At 34.4% G+C, this 18,507-nt stretch overlaps 1 protein-coding gene across 11 annotated transcripts in view; it reads right to left on the bottom strand.

The window, feature by feature from the left end:
- The window catches only part of LOC145249568 (uncharacterized), a 585,438-nt gene extending 568,238 nt beyond the window's left edge, over positions 1 to 17,200 (bottom strand). For 10 of the 11 annotated variants that reach the window (XM_080111253.1, XM_080111255.1, XM_080111256.1 and 7 more), the window contains exon 1: positions 740 to 900. The gene's annotated coding sequence lies outside the window, so the exon portion shown is untranslated. Of the gene's footprint in view, positions 1 to 739; positions 901 to 17,177 lie in introns of those variants that run through there. The other variant, XM_080111254.1, reaches the window with a different exon arrangement.
- Between the last annotated feature and the right edge of the window lie 1,307 nt (positions 17,201 to 18,507).

Below are 18,507 nucleotides of genomic sequence, written 5' to 3'. Positions count from 1 at the left end.
TCCGTGGCGTATCAATCAGTATCTTTTTTTTTTTTTTTAATTTTATTTCATTTTTTTTTTCAAATTAACAAAGTGTTGTCTTTATTATCATTAAAAAAAAAATTCGGTTTTATTTTTATTTGATAATTAATAATAATTTTATTTTGTATTTCATTCTTTCGTGTTGAATGCTAAAATGTGAAAAGATAGATTTTCAAATCGTCATTTGATTTTTTTTTTTAAAGGTGCTAAATAACAAAAGAAAAATTTCGATCTCACGTTGCATAGGTAAAACCGAATCGAATGAAAAAAAAAAGGAAATAATGAATCCAGAATCAGAAAAATCAGCACAAAAATTGAAAAAAAGTAACTTTAAAAAATCCAATTATTATTTTCCCTAAATTAAAACAAGAAAGGTGTGCCTATCAGAAAAAGAAAAGGAAATTATAACAACAAAAAAAGCCATGGTTAAACAATTACTTAACTTTTAAATAAACAGGGGGGGGGGAACACAAACGAAACTGTAAAATAAAGAAATATATATTTTTCTCATCAGACAAGTTTATGAAAAGACAAATCGATAATTTTTATTGATAAAAACATTTAAAAAAGACAACGGAGAAAAATGTCTCCTTGTTTAGCTTTTTTTTTTTTAAAATCAATTTTTTGTTTATCTTAAAAACCTCGTCTCCATTCACGTGAATTGTGAATGGAATTAAGAAAAAATATATAATTTACAAAATGGAGATATAAGACTTGCCTTCTCGTCGAATAATTCACACACTGTAAATTAGAATCCCGATAGTCCATAATCCTTCCAATTGAAAAAAAAAAAGGCCTTCGTTCGGATTTGACAACAAAGTTATCCCAACGACGCCATTTGCCGAAGTCGATTCCTCGTCGGTTCCGGTCAAAGTACGCAAGCGCCGCTACTCCCTCGCCCTAACCTTTCAGCAATCACATTTAAGGTTCGATCCCGACTATCAGAAATTCATAATTGATTTTATTATTTATTTATTATTATTTTATTTATTATTTTTTAAATCATTATTAACATCCACTTATAATCATTTCGGCGATATACTTTCGATATATATATATATATATATATATATATATATATATATATATATATATATATATATATATATGCTAGATTCTCAAATTTTAAAACGTATACATTCCAAAATTAACAAAACAAAACAAAAAATGGTGGGAAATTATTTGCCAAAACTACTAAATTCATATATATATATATATATATATATATATATATATATATATATATATATATATATATATATATATATATATATATATTCCAATTGGCACAATTAATTAAGCTCGATGAAAACACCGTTTTCAGAGCATATCGGTAGTGAACATCCCAAAACCACACGCGTGTGCGCGCATTTGTATATACCTAACTAAAGGTATGTATAAATTGCTAGCTATTATTTACCCGACGTTTTTACTCATATTGTTCGACTTGACACTGTCATGCCATCCCCATGCATTATGCAGGGAGAAGGACAGTGGCCCCGGGCCTCCGTACTGATGGGGAAGCGGGGCCCGGGCATCCAGTCATATTCAAACTACTTCTCTTTCTCATATTTCTCAGTACTAGGACCTATACTTTGGGGGGTATACAATAAAGGAGTTAACCCCACACATCACAAGATCTCTACACACCGTTATCTTAACATTATTTTGGCAATTAGGACCTGGCTCGTGGCTCGCTGGTGATCAGACCCTTCTTTGTCTGTATGAGATATGAAGTTATGAACCGATTCGATTCGATTCTAGGATGCACCCTTCCGGGCATTACCTCCTCTTTTGTGTGTGTGTGGGGTTATTGCTGATTATATGAAACGCCATACCGGTAACTCTCGTTAAATCCGTTTAAGGATATTTGGATACCTAACTGGAGCGCCCACGCCCACCCAACCTCAGATTAGCTTGTTACCTTGCCTACCGACCTTGTGTCACATTTCGCTGCAGAGGAAAGTTCCATATCCGGCGTTGTCCGGGTGGCGGATTTAGGAAAAAGTAATTTTTTAAATATAGTCGTATCTACATTTTTTAAAGGGATGTTTTTTTAATTCACTCTATTTTTCCTTTATTTTGTTATCTCAATAAATATTCCATTAAAGTAAATTTAAAAACATCAATGTTTATTTGTTAAAGTTGTGTGTAGGTGAGAAACGAGTTAAAACTCACGTGAACTGAAAACTTACGTTAAACTTTAAAGAAACCGTTATATTGAAGCGGTTAGGTCCCAAAAATATCTAGCATATTTTATCAAACAGTTTTGTCTCATTTTATAACAGGTGACAGGATAAATTAATCTACTATATTAAAAAAAAGAAAAAGAAAGAAGGGGTTTTTATTACTGTACACATAGATCCGAAAAAGTTGTCAAAAAAAAAAAACAAATATATAACAAATAAATGTTATCGAAGGCAAGATAAGTTACTTTTCTACCTAACTGGATAATTGTTTTAGTGTTTTTATTTAATGTAACATGTTTACCAGCTCGAAAAACATACAATGTTTATCGATGTATTTGAAAATTGCAAATGGCGGGGCGGGGCAGGGGCACTCTCTGGTAAACACAGTAAGCTTGGGAAAACGAGTTAAAACTAAAAACATACACAAAATACTGTTAAAAACCCACCGAATATATGTCAGCTATGTCATGGTAACATATATTGAGCGAGTTTCTAAAAATATTTTTGTTAGTTTTTTAGTTTTAACTTATTTTCCCAAGCTTATCGTGTTTACCAGAGAGTGTTTAGTGACACGTCCCCGCCATTTGCAATTTTCGGATACATTGGTAAACATTGTATGTTTTTCGAGCCGAATAAACATGTTACATTAAATAAAAACACTAAAACAATTATCCAGTTAGGTAGAAAAGTGGCTTAACTTGCCTTTGCTAACATTTATTTTTATATATTTGTTTTTTGACAACTTTTTCGAATCTATGTGTACAGTAATACAAACCCGAAAGAAGATATCTGAAAAAAAAAAAAAGGGCACACTTTATCGCCGAAACTGGAGACGCCATTTTATTTCGCGCACCTGTCGTTGAAATCTAAGGGAGAAATCAGTATTTTAAACTATGATCGAGCGAAGCAATAAGCATTAAGCAAGCATGAAATAAATAACAAAATTAAACTAGATAATGGTTTTTAGGTTTCATTTAAATTAATTTGTTGTTGACACTTTAAAGTTGCTTTAATTCAAAAAATGTTTCATTAAAATTATTTATTTGTTCGAAAAATAAAAAAAATAAAACTATTTTATAAAAATCCAATGTTGCTTTCATTACAAAATTGTTTTATTAAAATTATATTTTCTTACTCAAACTTTTCCATAAATGTTATTACAATTATATTTTGATAAATTTTTATTTTCGGCGATAAAATGTAGAAGCACCCTAATCGATAAATTTGGCAGTCATGTTTGGAAGCTAACCACTTCAATATAACCAAAGAAAAAATAATACATTATATATATATATATTAATTTTTCCCAATTTCCGCGTGTTTGTTTGACTTTTGTTTTCTGCAGACCGTTCTGCTTTATGATGAATGCCCTGAATAAGTCCCTTCTGATTAATTTTTGTCAGTTGTAAAATATTCTGTTATTCTGAAAAACAACAAAGTTCGTTTGGTTATTTCAAAAGTGGTCAACATAAACCAGAAGACACATTCAAAATGATTCGTGAAAAAGAACGAACAGAAACCGGAAGTAAAAAAAAATACGCGCGCGTGCGCGTGCGGAACTTGTTAATGGACAGCGGGTTTTTTTTGTTTTTTTTTTTTCTAGGTATTAAAATTCTGTATCTGTTCATGGTGAAAATAAAGACAAAATTGTATTCTCCAACCCCATCCCCCACGGGTACAAAGAAAAATAAAAATCAGATTCTCATTTTTGTTGTTGTTGTTGTTGTTGTTTGGTTCTCCATGATTCTACTTTCGCTTTTTTCACTCACATGCCCCTATTCCGAATTTGTAACAGCTATGAATTAGGAATAAGGACATGTGAGCCAGAAAAAGTGAAAGTAGAATCAAGGAAAACTCTGCTACAGGAAAACCCTCTTTTTTTTTCCTTTATTTATTTATTTATTTATTTATTTTGGTGAGATTACACATCAACAACATGGAAATAATTCATTTTTTTTTTCATAACTAAATGAAATATTTTATAATGGGGTTTTAACATAAAACGATCACCCGGTTTTTGTACAACATAGTGTGTGACAGAACGAATAACCATTTTTGTATTTCCAAAATGGTCGCCATTTTCGAAAAACGAAAAATGATTACTCGTTCTGTTCTGTCCTATGCGGCCAAGAACTGGCTGAATAATGACATTCGATAACGTTTTCTGGTCAGAAAGTGATTGATCATTTTACGCTATATTTATATAGGAAAGTAAATCCTATTTTATTTAAAGTCTAACGTCCATATATTTCCAGAGGATTAACATGTAATCGCACAAAAGAAAAATAGAATCGTTTAGTTTGTTTGTTTGTTTGTTTGTTTATTTGTTTTTATGTGGTTGGTTAGATGATTGGTTGGGAAGAAAGTCAGGATTAAGAATGTAATTTGGTAGAGTTAACTGTATTTGTTTTCCATAAATAACATCGCTACTAAATAGGCATAAACTTTTATTCAAAGGAACACTGTAACATAGCGTAGATTATTTGGTATTATGTTTCTGAATTTTTGAGATGAGGTTTGCAAGAACTCATGGCATAATGGATAAAGTACTTGGTAAAATTCAGTGGTCAAGTTACACTCTTCTGGAGGTTGCACACAAAAAATACAATTCACTCAAAATACAATTGTGAATTAGGATTTTTACTCAGTCATGGCTGACAGAATGAGAGCATGCTAACCCCCATGGATTAAAGATTCTGTGCAAATCCCAGAGTTCGATAAAATACACCTGAAGAAGATTAAAGGTTACATTGAACAAAACATTGTGAAAATTTAACATTCAAGATGAGAACAGTAGTCCAAACAATATCATTAATACAAGTAATACGATTGTTTGGTAGGCTGGCTTTTGTCTATAAATAAATGCAGTGTCCTGGATTTCTATTCTATCAGACCACTTGTGGCTAAATGATAGCATATCCTATCCTGAAGCGATTACTTCTGGAACTGGTTTGAATCATATTTTTGGTGCCAAGCTTTGTTAGCATGCGCTGATGGACAGAGTCTCAGGGTAACATTCAACTTTGATTATTTCTACATTATTGGGTGTGTCTCGTCTGCATGGCTTCCGGAGAGAGAGAACTAACTTAAAAACCTTTGTTTCTCTCACTCGAAAAGGTGACTACTTTGTCATTCTCATATCGTTTTATCTATGACGTTTGACCCTTTGTCTCACCCCCCCCCAACCCCACTTTAACTCACATTACCCATCTCTGGATACAATTGTGTTTGCAGATAGGTTATTGTGACATGTACTAATGTGAGCCTCATAAAAATTCACACTAGCTAACTTGATCGCTACTGATGCAGGGTCACCAATGCATAACATTTAAGGTATATTTCTGGTTAGTTTTCTAGTTACCAATTTTTTGTATAGACTTCCCAAACTCTGACGTTATGTCTGTTAAGAACCTCTTCTGATAGCACTCCCAGAACAATACAACAACCACTTCTATAAGTCATATTTATTTAAACACTGTCCGTGTATATTCTCTATGTCAGACCCTGGCAACATGTGCCTTTATAGATTGTATCAGGACTTTTATGTATTCTTTTTTTGTTACTAATCTACCCTGTCCTCCTTTTGTATATTCTGTCATATTGAGTAACACCTTACGTTTGGTTTCAACAAACTTTTTATCTGTGAACGAATGTGTATGCATGTAAATTCAACTGTTTCTTCACCATTGCTATTTCCTCTTTTTTCCAACAAAATGGCAGACACAAAACTATGTATACAGAAACACGCGGTCGCTCTCTCTCTCTCTCTCTCTCTCTCTATATATATATATATATATATATATATATATATATATATATATATATATATATATATATATATATTTTAATGGAAATCCTCCCAGGTAAGGCATAATGCCACAATATAAGGAGCTAACAAGAATGGAAGATGCTTATCACAAAGATAGATGCTTACTTTACCGGCCCATTTAACATTATGGTAAGATTGGGCCAAACAACCAGGGTTCAATCCTTGATCGAGTCATAACAGACTTATGTGATACCCTCCTTGTTAAATACTTATACATTATAAGGTGAGAATTAAGGGTAAGTGGAGAAATCCTGAGAAAGAAGTCGCATCCTTTACTACACTTCAGTGTAGAATGAAAATGGAGCCTTTGGATCGCCCTCGACTACTTTATTTTTTTTAAGTGTCTTCACTTCAGTGTAGTAATTAATGAAAATGGAGCCTTTGGATCGCCTTCAGCTACTTTTTGTTTCTCATTCAATCCCAAGCAACGTTGGATCTTCCTGTTAGTAAAAGTAAACAGTAATAAATTAAATTCATGACAAGTGCTTGTCTGAGCTCCAATCTATAGTCCCCACTGCCAAAATTTCATAAAAAAACACTCGACTAACGACAACCACTATCAACAATTTCCCTCACTCTCTATCTGTGCCTAAATCTAAACGCAGATTTCAAAAACAAACCTTCTTTCCTAGAACTGTCCACTTGTGGAACACTGTTCCATTGGTTTGCTTCCTGGCCGACTACAGTATGGTAGCCGTCATGTCTAATGTAAACTAGTTCTTGTCAAACTGTCTCCGTAACTAATGAAAGTCTACCCAACTCGCACCATTAATGATTACTACACCAACATCGTACATTCATTAACCCTTATCCTCGAGTGGTCTTCGGGTCTTGATAAGTAGTGACTCTCTTGTAAAAAAATAAACAAATGTTCAAGAATTCATGTTTTTTTTTTAGTAACTGATTTTTTTTATTAATTTTTTCAACTAACACAAATCTTCCAGTAGTTAGAGTTCTGACTTTTCACTAAGATGACTGGAGTTCAATTGACCACTTAGAAAAAGGAAACAACCTAATTTCTGTTTTTTTTGTTTTGTTTTTTTTAGGGGGGGGGGTCTGAATTTTTGTTTTGTTGTTGTCGTTTTTTGGGAGGGGGATCTTTGCTTTAATTGGTGTCATGAACAAATATATAAGTATGAAAAGATATACACAACACATTTTTTTATACTAATGAGTCACCACTAACTTAAGGCTAAAAGAGAATAAGGGTTAATGAATGATGGAGTGCCAGTTGGGTGATGAAGAATATTATGAGAGGATTGAAAATTATAATTCTGTAAAATTTTGACAATAAGTATTTAACATTAATTAATGACTATTACCTGTATTCCAATTTATCTGGAGTATTTTAATGCGTTTTTAGACATCTGTATTTTAATGCGTTTTTAGACATCTGTATTTTAATGCGTTTTTAGACATCTGTTTTTAGACATAGCATAATATAGGCATAACCTCCCATTTGAAAATCTAAATTTTTGCAGTGAATCAGATCTATAGCAATTAGATAATAATTAAGCAAAATTTTGATTTTCAGTCTTTTTTTAAAAACCTCTCAAGCTTAAGTATTATATTTCAGACATTTTCATATAATGGATTTTGAACATTATTGGAATAAGGCTTATTAATTTTAATCCTTGTAACTTGATATAAATTTGATCCCTAACTGTTCTGTTTGAGGAATTGATTTTACCTGTTCTAGGAACTATCAGGTTAATAACTCTTTTTTGAACCCTGACCAGGAGTGAGAGACTAGTAGCAGATGCACTAGCCCAAATGTGACAACAATACTCCATACATGGGTGAATGGTGACATCACAGAGGTACATGATACTTTCAGGTGTGAGTAGCTCTCTAGCACGGTTCAACACAATCAGTCGGATACAATTTATTAAACATGGGTTGCTTTTTTATTTATTTATTTATTTATTTATTTATTTATTAGCTAAAAATAAATTTGACTAAGTAGATATAAATTTGATCCCTAGCTGTTCTGTTTGGGGAATTGATTTTACCTGTTCTAGGACGGGTATTTTTTTAAATTCAATTTTCACCCCAAACAATGTACAGTGCCACTTTGAAGTAGGGGCCTACTATCGGGGACATAAGTTGCAGGGATATTATGAAGGGAGATGAGCAGCAAGACGTCTGTTCACATTACACTTGAACTTCTGCATGTCAGTACACTTGGGAAAGCAGAATCCCGGAAGGGAGTTCCAAAGTCCAGCAGTTCTGGGGAAGAAACTACTGGAGTAGAAGGCTTTCTTGTGCCTAGGGATCTCTACTGTGTAGGGGTAGGATTTAGCTGCTGTCGGGTTTGTTGAGGGTATTTACGTCGAGGGGGTATAAGTTCTTGTAGTTCGTCAGAGCATTCACCATTAAACTACTTGTAGAACAGGCAGAAGGATGCAACATTATATCAATGGGACAGAGGCTGAAGCTTAGATGACAGTTCAGGACCTATCAGGTTGGCAACTCTCTTTTGAACCCTGACCAGGAGTGAGAGACTAGTAGCAGATGGACCGGCTCAAATGTGACAACAATACTCCATACATGGGTGAATGGTGACATCATAGAGGTTCATGATACTTTCAGGCATAATTAGCTCTCTAGCACGGTTCAACACAATTGTCAGATACAATTTATTAAACATGGGTTGCTTTTTTATTTATTTATTTATTAGCTAAAAATAAATTTGCCTCGTTTAAAATAATAAGAAATTTAACAAAACTAAAATAATATTAATTGCTTTGAATTAATTGAAATTATTTTCAGAACAGTTTTGGAAACACACACACGTTTGAATACCTACTAGACACCATCCGCAGGCATCTTCAGTCTCTCTCTGTACAGGGTTTTATCAGAGACACTGACATGAGGATACTCCCTATTTGAAGTAAACCCTGACCAAATATTAAAAATATATCGTGTTCTTTCTCTTCAAGCTATCCAACATGCCAGCTTGGTTACCGATGGTGGCATCTCTTCTATTAATAAAGGGCAGCTTTGAATAACAAACAAAAAAGCTACTGACAATAAGGAAGATGTATAAAAATAGGAATAAAAGCAAAAATAAATACTGACAGGCCGACACCCAGGATAAAAACAGCCACTTAACACATTTTCACACCCGGCAGGAAGAGGAAAGCAATGATGTAATGTTGTAATGCTGTTGCTGCCTCTGAACGTAGCACTCCAGCTATGATAGATGCCAATCAGTTTCTCTATTCAGTTTAAGTCTCCGTATTTCTATCTACCATTATAATGTAACAATGGCTGTAATTCATATCTTTCCAAACATTATGAGTGCGAAATTTAACACAATCAATCGAACAAGATTCGTACCAATGTTTGATATTTAGATGCGAGTATATAAAAATCTTCTCAATTATTAAATCATTTCTTTCTGATAGGTTCATAAGAGTAGTAGTTGAGGGGCAAAAATCAGAAGCTCACAGTATTAATACTGGTGTCCCTCAGGGGTCCATCCTGGGCCAAACTCTTTTCCTAATCTACATTAATGATCTTCCAAATCACATCCTTACATTATTTGTAGACATTTATGCTGATGACACTACCATTTATGGTAGTACATCTAAGACAGTAAATGACCAAGTTCTCCACGATTCTCTCTCCTCTGATCTTGAGCACGTAGTACAATGGGGTAAGGACTGGCTGGTTACTTTTAATGCTTCTAAAACTAAGCTTCTCCCTTTACATCATCAACATTCTGATCCACATCTGGCATCAATTGAAATGAATGGCTCTCGTCTTCAGGAGGTCTCAAGTTTTGACAAGCTTCTGGGCTTGACCATTACTCCTGATCTTAAATGGAACACGTACATCAAATCTGTTGCCAAGGCCGCTGGAAAAATAGTGGGATCTTTCTATTGATCCAGTAGATATCTTACTGCTGATGCAATTCTCTATCTATATAAGAGCCAGGTACGTCCAAGGATGGAATACTGTTGCCACATCTGGGAAGGAGCTGCTAGAAACGACTTGTCCTGCCTTGATAGAGTTCAAAATAGACTTCGTAGCCTCGTAGGAGATGTCCTTTTCTCTTCCCTGCAACCTCTATCTCACAGAAGAGATGTTGTGAGTTTGTCTCTGATGTATTGTCATTTTCATGGAAAGTGTTCGACTGAGCTTCAGTCTATGGTCCTCCCTCGCCAAACTTTCACAAGAAACACTCGTCTAGCTGAAAACACTATCAATAATTCCCCCCACTCTTTATCTGTGCCTAAACCTAAACGTAGATTCCATGAACAAAGCTTCTTTCTTAGAACTGCACGCCTGTGGAATTGTCTTCCGTTTTCCTGCTTTCCGGCTGACTACAAGATGGTTGTCTTCAAGTCTAACGTAAATAAGTTCTTGATGAGCTGTTCCATATAAGTTAACAAATTTACCGAATTTTCATTACTAATGATTACTATATTGTCCAATTTCTACTGTACACTCCTTAACCCTTATCCTTGAGTGGCCTCTTGGCCTTGATAATGTGGTGATGCCTGTGTAAAAAAAAAAAAAAAATCGGAAATTTCCATCTAAGTTACAATTAAGCAAGAGAATGAAAAATTCCACTTAGAAGTCAAGTTAGAGGTTAGGAGTGTGTGTCAAGGTATGACGTCATAGACAAGAAGTCAGAAATAAACAGTTTGCAAAGAAATGAATTTTTATGCGAATTATAAGTTTCTCCTATAATAACTTAGTAAACAAAGATTATTAAGGCAGAAAAGAAGGTTTTTCCATAATCAAATCTCATTTATACACCTCACTATATCTGTGTGTCTATCTCCATTCTTTTCAAACTGTATCTCCTCCGAGGCGGAAGATTGCAGAGCAGTGCAAGGTGGGTGAAATGATTGCGTTTTTTTGGGGGTCGTTTTTTTTTCTAGGTCTTTACTCAGTTAAAATAGTTGCTAAGGGGTCAAAATAGTTGCTAAGGTGTTAAAATTGAAAGAAATTTGAACTTGGCAAGCGTAAGTTGGCTTATACTGCTCTTTTACGCATGCACAAATGTATATACATTTGTACGTTAATCTTATTTTATTTTTAGCTATTTCTTATCCGACTGACGATGGCTCACGCGGTAATGTCTCAGGCTGGAACGCTATAAATTTTGCTTTCTGTTTGAAATTTCAATTCTAGCTGATGACACCCAAGTCATAATTTTTTTTTTTAAATCACTATTATATGTTGGGTACAATATAATATGAAATAATCGATAGAGAATCTATATATAATAATATATACGAAATCTAAATACATTAAAATATCATATTTAAGTGTATTTTATAACCGAACAACGCATGAGAGGGGGGGGGTCTCCACTAGTAATTTATATAAATACTAGCGAGAGGTACCCGGCGTTGTCCGGGTGTTTGGAGGTGTGTGTGAAAACTCCCGGGGGGAGGGTGTTAAAATAAAAAAAAATGTTTTGGTAGGTAAGTATGAAGATCGAACCCGAACCGTTGAGGCAAAGTTGTAAATTAAAGTGTGAAAAAAAAACATGCGACTTTAACCATTGCCCCACCGCAAGATGCTAATGGAAACATGTTTGAATTTATTTAATTACTTAAATTAGCAGGTGCACGTTTTAATGACTTAATGAGGTCAACTTTTGACTGCGGGGTAGCATTTCATTTAGTTTGGGAATGTGTTTTTTTTTCCCCAAGACGTTGGGGGTAGGGGGAAACATTATAGGAAAAGGCCTGACCTACATGCGGCGAGCGAAAACTGTTGAATATTTATCTTCCCGAAGTCGAGCAAATTAAATAGACAGGCGAGCCCCGTTGTTAACTGTGAGATATTACGATTTACATGTGATATAAAAAGTTTTAAAAAGTTGTGAACCGACTGACCGCTTCTCTGAAAAAAGCCTTTCTTGGACATACACAAAAAGTGAACACACATACAAACATACATACATTTTCGCTTTTATATATATAGATAAGTGTAGTGAGAAAGTTTTAACAAGACATTGCTTCATATTCTAATATGTAGATTTTCGCTTAGTGAAAATTTTTAGTTGTCCTACGTCCAAAAGCTGCACATTTCCCAGCAGCATTGCCTCCAACAAACAAGAACATATACTTGCTATCATCGAATCTCTTTCAACCAAATGCTACAAATTTTAAAGACGTTCCCAGATTTCTGCTGCCAAATAACCAAATTATCTACTTTATATTGAGCTACAAATGACGAATGGTTTGTAACCGTAACTGCATCTAATATTTTAGGCTTTTTTTTTCTTTCTTTGACTCATATTCACACCACTGAGACATAAGGAGCTATTGTGAATTAGAGACCATGTCTACAGGAACTTTATAACTAGGGATTTGAGCAGCAAGATGTCTCTACAGTTTGCACTTAAATTTCTGCATGCTGATACAGTCTGAGAAGCAAGAAACAGGGAGGGAATTCAGAAGCCTAGCAGTTTGAGGGAAAAAGCTTTCAGAGTAAAAGGGTCTCTGACATCACGGTACCACTACAGTGAAGGTTCTCTGACATCGAGGAACCTCTACAGTGAGGGTTTGTAAAGGGTATTAATATCAAGGTGGCATTAGTGCTATGAATTCGTCTAAACACATTCTGTTAAAGTACTTATAAAACTGGTACAGGGATGCAACATTGTGGTGATGAGACAGCAGTTGGAGTTTGGTTGACAGTGCAGGGACCTATTACATAGGAGACTCTTTTATGGACCCTGTCTAATAGAGGGAGACTAGTGGTTGATGCACTAGCCCATGCAGCAACAATATTTCATGTATGGGTGCATAGTGGCTTTATAGAGATATACGATACTGTAAGGTGTGAATGTTTGGAGTTTTAAGGAAGTTATGTTTCTATTTGTTTGCCTCCCCACAATGGCAGAGTTAGACAGACGGTCGGTTCTTAATGTGGGGTAAATCCAGCTCCACAAAAAAGCACTCTGGAGAGGAACAAAAATTAAAATTGTTTCAGTCATGAAGGATTTCTCCCCCATTAACGGCAGAGAAAGGTTAAGTGTAGCATCAGAACAGATACTACACTGTGATCTTGGTCAAAAGTTATGTTACTAAAATTGTTTAACCTAACCTTACCAAACATATAAGGTTAAATTAAACAATTTTAGTTACAGTTAATGGGGTGATGGTAAACTTATAAATAGTGACAGTGAAGCACTGATAACAACAGATTTCTTAAAAATGCAACATAAATATGACAGTTAGATGACTAGAAAGTAAGATAGATAACAAGGATAGATCATATATAAAGAAAGGAAAGTTTTTGCTATATAGTATAAAAATGTAATGGTGAAAAACTGCATAAATATAGTAACGTAAAAAAACAATCCACAAATTAGCCAGCAAATGTTAATATATGAGAAATAAGTAAAGGGAAATAACTAAGCAAAAAATATATTAGGAAAAGTAAATTAGAGTGATCTCCCCTGGATTAAATAACTAGCATATATACAACAGAACGAAATTTTGACTCGTAGACAGATAAACAAATACAATCCAAAGATATTGTAGAGAGCAATTTGAATTGATAATATACAATAAGGAATAAATAGAGAAAATAAATTTTAGGAAGTAAATTAAATAGGATGAATAAAGGAATTATTATAAATACGAAAGTATGGCTGTTTCAGTATTGATAGATAAACAAACGGAAAACACAGTCTAACGATATTGTAGTTAAAAAAAAAACAGAATAATTTAAATTGAAAATAATATATAATAATTATTAAATGGAGAAAATAAATTTAAGGGGGGAAATTATATTAAATAAAATGAATAAAAGAAATAATTATATATACGAAAGTACAGCTGAAGGGGAAAATAAATAAATAAATGGAGACCTGACCAACAACGAGAATTAAACCCTCAAAATCAGAGGTATGATTTTGACTGTTTGTGACATAGAAAGATTGTGTTTGAATATGTTTTTTGTTCTCTATAGACTTGTCTGAAGAGTTTGCTACATTAAAAAATAAAGTGATAACATAAATTTATTATTGAAACGGATCTGTAACATATACTTTTATGAGAAAATAAAATGTGTTTTCAAAAATTGTGAATTGAACTTTAAAAAATATATATGCTCTAAATATCATTAAGCATCAGACAAAGTTAGTTTATTTGGTATTATACTATTTACATTACACTAGCGGGGTTTCCCGGCATTGTCCAGGTTTTTAGGTGGTGTAGTAAGGACCCCGAGGGAGAGGTCAAAACAACATTAGCAGGGGTATTCGGGTGTGTGTAGGTGGTGTAGTAAGTAGTCCTGGGGGTGGGGAGTGTAACAAAAGTGGTAATAGCGGGGGGGGGGGTCAAAACAACAGTAGGCAGAGGTGTTAAAAAACAAAAAGGTTATAGTAGGCAAGCAGGCTCGAACCTGTAATGTGAAGAAGAAAAAGAAAAGTTAAAAAAACGTGACGTTTTAACTGATGTCTCCATGGCCCAACCAGAAGTGGAGAGCGTTGAAATTAAGCATAGTCAATCGAAAAGAAGACTTGCTAAAAAAAATCGACCCCCTCCTTGTACAAAATAGCTGATTTTAGGGTGAAGGAATTAATGTTTTGGACCAATTTTTCAATATTTGTTGTCCGAAAGATGGAGGTTTAAAACGATACTGTTTTCGTCATAGTTCCATTGCCTCTGTCGAAAGTTTTTGTGAGACATAAAACATACACACACATGCACACACACACACACACATTTTGCCTTTTATGTATTAGATTATTGTCTGTCCTGCTATAACTGGAAAAAACATTATTCTTGGAATATTTACAAGAAAACCGTATATATCAGTTACTAGAGAGGTGAGGAATGTAGCTTTTTCATGTACTAACGGGTCACTGTTTAACAAGGCCTATAAGCCACTTTAGGATTAGGGCTAATGAGTTTGAAAGAGGAAAATCAAGTTACAATGTGAGGATTGGTAACAATGGTTGAAACTGTCCAGAAATAAAATTATTTAAGAGGACAGCTCAACAAGAATTTGTCAACATTGAACTTGAAAACAACCACGCTGTAGTCAGCTGGGAAGCAATCCCATGGTATTGTGTTCCACAGATGGATAGTTCTTGGAAAGAAACTTTGCTCAAATCAGAGAAGAGGAAAAGCAATAATTTAAACATTCTTTGTCCTTTTCATAGGGTTTTTAGTCAAGTGCCATTGAAACTTTAAAGAAATAGGTCAGTCATAGTCAAGATTGCCCTTTTGGCTTCCAGTTTCTGTTCTACAGATGTGACGGCATGGACAAGCAAGATATGGTCCCCTCTGATTAATGACTATCTTCTTGTCAAATAACATGAAACCCCTACGTCATTCCACATGTTAAGAATGGCTTTCTTATCCACTTGATCATATCTAATTATTCAACAACAGAAATGGAAATCAAAAAAAGAAAAGATCACCGAAGTTAAGCAGCATTTAGCCTGGTCAAAACCAGATGGGTGAGCATTTGACAATACCATGTGCTGTATGCAGGAGGACAGCGACACTTCCCTGCAAAAAATGCTGAGCAGGATAAACAGGCGATTAAAACCGCTTGTGAATTTGATATCTTTTAGGAACTTCTTCCTTTAGAAGCAGTTGACTGAACCTGCCCAGATTGCACACCACACCAGGAACACCATGACGATGGCAGCTACTGTTACAGAAAGTGAGACTATAAAGGGACAACCATGTCTACTGGGTATCTACTGACTCATGTGTTAGACGATCAGTTGTTTTTGTTAATAGAGAAAACAAGGAAAACCTATGGAAGAATTACCCGCCCCCCCCCTCCACGATGTTAAAATACTCTACGTCCATAGTCATCAAATGAAGCATTCATCCTCCAGAAAGGGGTTGGAGTGTTATATATTGGGACCCTGCGCCAGTAAATAAAGATTATGTTAGCTAGTATGAATTTCAGGGAGGGTTAGATAGTACACGTCAGGAGAAACTTGTGGTAAACAGAAATAGACCCATCTGCAGCTAGCGTGATTGAGGCGGAGGTTCAAAAATTATCTCCTTAGACAAAACACACTAGAAATGCAGGTGTCATATGGTTTTACATAGAAATGACGTCACGTGCTTGGTGGACAGAACAAAATTTCTAGTCATTCAGAATCGGAAAGTGAGACAGGCGACATGCTTCTGACAATGCAGAGAGAATCTAAGTGAATATTGTCTCGAAACTCTGCCCATGTGTCGACCATCTTAAGACTAAGTTAAAAAAAACAAAAAAAACAAGTCATCAGAATTAGATTGGTCTCTCCTCCCATGAACAACCATTTTCTAAATAAAACCTTTGAAATCCCAACGAGTTGTGTTTCTACGCATGAGTAGATTCGTCTTGCATTTAGCAGAAGATCAACAACCACAAGTGATTACAGTCTACACATGAAAAAGTGACGATAAAAAGAATGAAAGACCAGCGACCATGTGCGTATGTAAAAAGACTTTGTTTTGCTGATTGTCTCTTGATCTAAGTAAATATAGCTTCAAGACGCTGTCCGTATGTCGCCATCTAAGTTAGAAAAACAATTAAGAAGTAACCAGAATTAGATTGGTGTTCCTCTCATGGACAACTATTCTCTAAATAAAACCTTTGAGAGCCAACAAGTGTTCATTGTGTTTCCATTCACGAGTAGATTCGTCTAGAGTTAAATAGAAAACCAACAACCCCGAGGTTTATTGCCCTTGCATGCCTGCATGAAAAAGCGACGCTTGGAGAAGTAAGACTACTGATCGCACAATGTGTGTATACAAGACTTTTGTTTTGTTGGTTTTTCTCTTGATTGCTCACTGGCGAAATCACACATGTGCACCCCAGGCATTTGTTGGAAGCGACATGTGCGAATGGTTTGTTTGGTATAACGTATGAAAATGTTACATGAATCGAAAGTAACAACTCTGAAGAAATACTGACTAAAATTTTTTTTTTTTTAATGGAAATTGTTCCTGACTAAGTCAGTTGATGTAAGAAGCTAAAAAATAATACCACTTCAAGATTAAAAATTAGTTAACGATAAGTGTTATATGAATAGATTCCGATTTAAAAAAAAAAAAAAAAAAAACAGCAATTTTTCCCCCTTTATCAGAAACATCGCTCATTGAATATGAGGACTAAAGGACAAAATAAAAAAGATAAAGTCTTACCCTGTAAATTCATTCGAAAATACTTCGGACTGATTAAATCCGTGATAATTTTGATGTCTTCATACAACCGCTAAGAATCGTGTTCCTTCTTCGAAATCCTAAATTAGATTGAAGATTATTTGAAAATTCATTTAATTTTTTTTTTTTTTTTTTTTGCCTGAATTAATTTAAAAAAACGATATCCATCTTTTTTTATATCTCTTCATCCTCTTCCATCATTATCATCCCATCTTTGTTGCTGTTATGGTTCTTCTGCTACTTCTTCTTAATTTTTTGGAGTGAAGTGGGGTGGGGGTCATTTTTGCTATTATGTTGCTCCCCAACCCGCACACCCGAAAAAAAAAAAAGGCTCCTTTGGAGAAACAATACAACCAGTCAACTGATCCGAGGCAAATTGATATTTTGTAACTTAATTCATAATCAAGCATTTCTAACTGCAAGGTTAACAAAACAGGCTTTTTTTTTCTTTTTTTTTTCTTTGCTGTTGATTTTTTTTTTTAATTTAAATATTTTTGAAGAAGAAGAAAAAGACGAGGAGGAGGAAGATGATGAAGAACAAAAACATGAACAACGAGAACACGAAGAAGGCAACGAAGAAGAAGATAAGAGGATAAGGAAGAAGATGAAGAAAAACTGAAGGTAAGAAAGAAGAAAAAGAAGGCAGAAACAAAGAAGATGAAAGAGGCGAGAAGAACATCAATAACCAGAAGAAGAAGAAGAAGAAGAAGAGCAACAACAACAACGATGATAATAATGAGAAGGTAAGGAATAAGGCGAAGAGGAGGAGGAGGAGGAGGAGGAGGGGGTAAATGAGATGAAAATGAAGACAAGAAAAAGAAAGCAAAGAAGAAGAAGTTGCTATAAACTAATATTTTTTTTTATTCCAATTGATTTTGGCCCATTTTTTAATTCTTACTTTTTGCATTTTTCATCGAAATTTGCAGGATAATTCTAAGAAGTAAAATCGCAAGACACATTTTTAATCTCCTCTAAGTTAACAAAAATATCACTTAAGATAACAAAAGGATTGAACTGTTTACAATTTATTCAGGCTAATTTATTGATTATATTTGGAGTTACCCCCCCCTCCTCCTCCGGTGGCTTTTCTAATGCTTAGAAAGTGCTTCCATGGAGAGGGGAGAAGGGAGGTAAACTTGAAACGTATCGGATGAGAATTTTTATTTTTATTTTTATATTTCCCTTACGTTAATATACTGCGCTTTCTCATAGTTGTACGTTGTACAAATTTGTTGTGGTGTGCAAATAATTTTCGTATAATTTGGATTCTTCGGACTATTGTTCTCATCTGGAGTGTTATTATCACAACGTT

Source organism: Euprymna scolopes, chromosome 28 (genome assembly GCF_053919585.1).
Source record: "Euprymna scolopes isolate OS-2025 chromosome 28, ASM5391958v1, whole genome shotgun sequence".
Taxonomy (NCBI): Eukaryota; Metazoa; Mollusca; class Cephalopoda; order Sepiida; family Sepiolidae; genus Euprymna; species Euprymna scolopes.
The sequence above is the reverse complement of the archived record's forward strand: the minus strand, read 5'-3'. Positions and strand labels throughout refer to the sequence as shown.